Below are 6,000 nucleotides of genomic sequence, written 5' to 3'. Positions count from 1 at the left end.
CAGAGCACTTTTTGTACTGCAGTATTTCTGCAATGCCGCAGTTTCTCACCATGTCGTTTTGAAAGGGTGCTTGGCTGCAAACCTTCCCACAGATGAAAATAATCTGTCTTCCCCAATTAACATACAACACTGTGCACCATATAACCCTTCAGAAGAGGCACAAAGGAGAGATGGCACAAAACTGAAGACTACAGAATCAGACAGACAGGTCCTAACAGCATCTTGCCCAACCTCTTCTGGAGTACAGGATTCTCTGTACATTCACACCACATACCAAATCTCTTGTTGATTAATCCACATAAGAGGGAATACAGTGCACATTTCACATCCCACAGCTATGTTACATTAGTGAAGAAATTTGATACCAGGCCCAGCACATGACATCTTCAGCTACACTGAAACAAACATTTTGCTGGTGCTGAAAATCTGAGCCCCCTCTTTCACATACACGCTGAACCTATACCATTCCAGATACTTTAAATACTGTGTAGGAAGGTTCCTTATCTGCCCTGAAAGGTATGGTTTGGTTTGAACTTACTGTTTCTTTCTCCATCTCTTGGAACAGATGGCATAGTTTTACTTGAGACAAGTAACGCCCATGTCAAGAGCGCCTGCAATTTACCAAAGCAATATTATTATCAGATAGATTAACTGTAAGTGAGAATCAGTGCAATACAGGTTCAGCTTCTAAGGCAGAGGTGGAAACTGTGTGTTCTCCAGATGTTGTTGGACTCCCAACTACCATCAGTCCCAGCCAGTGTGACCAATGGTCAAGGAGGAAGGGAGGATGGGAGCTGTAGTGCAGCAACATCTGGGTGGCCACAGGTTCCCCACCTCGGTGCTAGGATCTCAAAAGTCTCATGCAGCATGCAGCTCCCATCAAGCCAAACTGAGTTTTTGTCAGAAGGAAGACTGCTTCAGACTTTGCTTTGGTGTAGAATGTTCAGTGTCTTGATGGAAATGAGGCTGAAATCAATGCATGAGAAAGAAACAAATCGGTAAAATATGACAAGCAAACCTGAGTTTACTAGATAACCATATTCATTTACTTAGTGAGTGTTCGGTATGAAAAAAAGGTTTTTTAAAGTCAACCATCTGTCTTCAGATCTGAGTCTATTATAATGAGCAATGATCAAGTTAAGCCTAAAAAAAAATCAGTAAACTCAAATTGTACTTCAGGAGCACTAATTATTGCTGTAAAGGGCAACTGATCTTGTTTTACTGCACCTATCAGCATTTGATTATTATTGTTTGCTGTTCAGTCACAGTGGTGCAGCACTGTGTGGTGGCTAATGCAAAATTGCCTCTCATTCACCCGGGCAACCCTCACACAGAAAGGGCCCTGCAGCTGATTTCCCCTCAGGGCCTGGCCTGCAGTTTGTATCCTAAATCTGTCTCCATAGGTCTTGAGGAGCGCTGTGTATTTTTAGGATACACAGACACTTGTGTTGGCAAGCCTGGCAGGCCTAATGAGCCTATTATTCACACTTTCCCCCATCATCTTATCCCAGCAGAGATGAACTGAAATGCTGAGTTGTATACACTGTTCGTATTTCTTTATTTCAAAACTGCCTATTCATGGCTGTTTTATTTTGTATTGCAATATTAATGTGTTTTTTTACTTTACCCGTGATCTCAAATGAAAGGCAGTATATAAATATTTTTCATACATAATTTGTTCTTAAGGGTCATAGACTATGTGATGCCATTAAATAAATGGCAATTTGTTTTTTTATTTAAAAAAAAAACAGAAATACAGCATTTCTTACTCTTTATGTATTTGGAACTTTTCTAACCCCTAACCCCTTTAAAAGCCTTGCTATCAGGGCCTTTAAAATTCCAAAATGTGGACAGGTAGGTTGCAGGAGAGGACACAATCATAGCCAAAGCAAGAATAATGTCAAATATTACATTTTCCAAAGTTTGAGGGGGGGAGAGAAAGAAAAAATCTGTGGTGGTACTCTGCAGTGAGGAGTCTATCAATCTGGCAAATATCATCTTCTTGATGTACACAGGAGGTCTACAAGTAGACAGGCTGGTTTGTATAAAGGAAATGGAGAAAAAGTCTACAGGAAGCCAGTCTATAGGAAGTTGGTTTAATGCTATCATGGAAATTGCTTTAATAATACCTGCAATGTTTCAGTGAGAAACATATTCATAATCTTCAATGGGCTCGCCAGGTGCCAATGCCAACACTGCAATAGTCTCTCTTTTTTCTTGATGAGTCAACAAATTCCACCAAAGTTCTTCTGTGGTAGTTGTTGGCAAAATATTAGCTCAAGACTGAGGGTCAAAATCAAAACCATATGGATGGCTGCTTTAATACTATTATTATGACCAATCATTTATGTGGTGCCCTTAAATGTATGGTGTATGTCTCCAGAAAAGTGTAAGGCACATTCCTCCTACTTCTGGATTGCTGCGTTAGACAAACGCCTGGCAAACAGACAGGCTGCCAAAGGAATAACAAGACAGAGTTCAGAACATCAAAAGAAAGGCATCTTGGGAGACTCAAACTGGGTCACATTACTGTGACCAACCTGTTTCCATGTGCTATGTGTGATGTGCCTTGTTTTCAGTGTCATGATTTGCCCTGAGCCTAAAGGGATAAGGCAAAGTAAAATCTATAAAATCTGATTTACTAATGCACACTTACTAAGGACCTGTTAATAGCTATACCAGTATATCACCACTGGGACGCGGGTGGCGCTGTGGGTAAAACCTCAGCGCCTAGGGCTTGCCGATTGCATGGTCGGTGGTTTGAATCCCCGCAGCGGGGTGAGCTCCCGTCTTTCGGTCCCAGCTCCTGCCCACCTAGCAGTTCGAAAGCACCCCTAAGTACAAGTAGATAAATAGGTGCCACTTTATAGCGGGAATGTAAATATATGTTTACTGTGTCTGAGAGTAGGAGCCATGACAGTTAATAAATAATAATAATAATAATAATAATAATAATAATTTATTTATACCCGCCCATCTGGCTGAGTTTCCCCAGCCACTCTGGGTGGCTTCCAATCAAGTGTTTAAAACAATACAGCACTGTTAAAAATAATACAGCATACAATACAGATTAATGTTAATCATAGTTAAAGATGAGGTATCTGCAAGACAATCACCTAAACCATAGGTTGTTGTTTTTTTGCTGCACAGAAGAGTTAAAAACACCAGCAAGAGCAGTTGAGCCTTGACAGCAGTTTGAATGTGTTTGGCCACTTTTCACTCACAAATCTGAAGCCTTTGAGTACTGGTTACTCCTATCGTATCCATAGTTGAGGAGGTCCAGGTTTGCACATATCACTAAGCTATGGTTAAAATTAACTACGGTTTATAAATCAGATATAAACCTTCATTAATGAGTAATTTCTAACCATAGTTATGCTGCTGAACTAGATCCACATATAACACTATGCCACGGTTTAGCATGACATGAAAACCAGGCCATTGTGTCAAGCACTGCAAGAAGAGAATGGGACATATTATACCACAAACTTATATTGGCTACCACTTGTGCAATACAAGCCTATGCATATTTATCCAGCTTTTAAGCACCATTGTTTCTAATGAGACTTACAGTCCAGCAAATGTGTTTAGGAGTGCATCCTAAATGTCATTACTTCCTCCAAAGAATCAAAAGTATTGCCATTTGCCGAGAACACAAGACACACACTCTAAAATAATAAACTCATATCCATTTGTAATTGCAGAGGCAAAACTAAATATTTGAAATTTATGGTCTAGTACTGTAGTTCTTTGCCTTATAGAAACTGAAGGTAAGTTCAGAAACAAAACAAATTTAACACACGTACTAAATGGTAAGTTCCACTGAATTCAGCAGGACCTCTGAGTAAGCACACTTAGAACTCCCTATTAATCTGTCCTTTCCATATAATCATAGCGTGCTGGGGCACAATAGAGAACTTTAATGATATGTTATTCTCATGATCTGAAATTTCTGGTCAGCTTTAAAACATTAAGCACTACAAAGGCTATAAGTGAACTCCAGCACTTCAATTTTAGCAATGATCTAGATAATTTTTAATGCACTTTAAAACAGAACTTGTAAAGGTTAAATTAATGTCCAGGTCCATTGAATTAAAACTCCAGAGTAAAAAATCTGCCTTTCATTAAAATGAGAAAGGTCACCTAGAAGTTTCTTTCTTTGCTCTCCAAATCCCTTACATTTTCTTAAAAGGAAAGCAAAGCAACAGGCTTTAAACAAAATGTGAAAGCACAGAGTTCTCAATACTATAGCTGCAAATGCATGTATGTCTTCAGTTCGTTCCAGGAGATCACTGCAGGAAGACTAGGAAGGAGTCTAACAGGGCAGTCTCATATATGCCTGCCCAGAAGTAAGCACCATTGAACACAGTGGGACATACATCCAAGTAAACATGCTTGTCTCAGCTTTTATAAGTAATTGGCAGCTCTGGGACCTAAGCCCTTATCTCAGAAAAAAAAGTTAGTGGTATAAAGTTTTGACACATTTTTTCCATAAGCTATTTCCACACTATATATTAAATACTTAAGTTCATAGGATTTGTTTTAGTTTAATTGTTACCTCATTTACAATATTGACACTCCAGGGGAAATACCAGCAAATACCCTGAAGGAAATAGTGCTCATGAAATCTTTTTAGAGTTGGACCACATCAAATAGCTTGCAAAATATGGCTGCTTATTAGAAGGACTATAGCACAAACCTCTCTAAATCTTGAATGGGTAATACAGTGGAGATGGCTAGGAGATGTTTTGGACTACAACTCCCATCTTTGTTCATGCTGGCTGGGGCTGATGGGAGCTGTAGTCCAATAACAAAAGGAAGGCACCTTGTTGGCTATCTCTAAGACATTTGGAGAGCACTAGGTTGAGGAAAGATGCTATATGCAGCCAAACCAAGAATTGTCTAGAAGCTGGAGTGTGAGCTAAGAGGTAAACTACATACAAATGCATGGAACAAAGCCCAGATGTTTGATTTGCAAACCAAAAGTAGCATCAAGAAGCTGTGACTACAGAAAAGCCTATACTCCTCTGCACTACTGACTGAATCTCTGGGTGGCAACCCTGGACTTAATCTTAAGTGGTGCCCAAGATCTCGTCTATCACTTTGTTCTCACAGTGGCCAACCAGATACCTTTGAGGAGCCTTCAAGAAAGGATCAAGTACAACAGCATTGTGATTCTCAGCAACTGATATTCAGAGGCAGACTGCCTCCCCCAGTGTCTGTGACTTAAGTTAGCCATCTGCCTGGCAACAATTGCTTCTTGATTCCTCTTGCTTAAGCCTGGTTATATGTGCAAACAATGTTCACAGTATATCAGTGAGACACATAAATTAGTAACAGTCTTCTGGAGAATTATGCACTTAAGCAGGTGTTCTTGGTGCCAAATAACGTAATTACCTTACCATTTATTTGTCACCTTTAACACACGGAAGAACAAACCATCAAATAAACAAATAACATGCATGCATTTTCTCTGTCTAAAATTGATGTGTGCTAGCAATAGCATATGAGATAATGAAATACTTCATGTGTTGCTGGTAAAGTATACGAGCTGCTAAGAAAGGGGATCTCATCATTTTACAACAAAACACTTGGCACAATTCAAATGCATTTCATGATTTTGGTGGAAGTTCATTTTTCCTCACTTAATCAATGTCTGTTGAGGGACATTGCTTTCATTTTCAAGAGATATTGGAAAAGGAATCTCTCTCTATTCTTTCTATGCTCTCTTACATTTACCTTTAAGCATATGCCATCTTGCCAGATTTAAACTATTTTAAAGTGTGAGGTTGGGAAAGCTATTTCTTACCATTAGTTTCAGTTTGGCTTGAATATTTCTGAATATCAGAAGTATAAATATTAGGCATATGTTGAAGGAAAATGAGAGAATATCAGAATGACCTTATCTGTGCCAAGGAGTTTTCATTGCTGGAAGCAAGTCTTTATGTTATACAGAACACAGCAGCCATTATCTAGCCCAGAGTACTATAGACATCCTTG

This window comes from Podarcis vaucheri, assembly GCF_965113315.1.
Source record: "Podarcis vaucheri genome assembly, chromosome: 8".
Taxonomy (NCBI): domain Eukaryota; kingdom Metazoa; phylum Chordata; class Lepidosauria; order Squamata; family Lacertidae; genus Podarcis; species Podarcis vaucheri.
The sequence above is the reverse complement of the archived record's forward strand: the minus strand, read 5'-3'. Positions refer to the sequence as shown.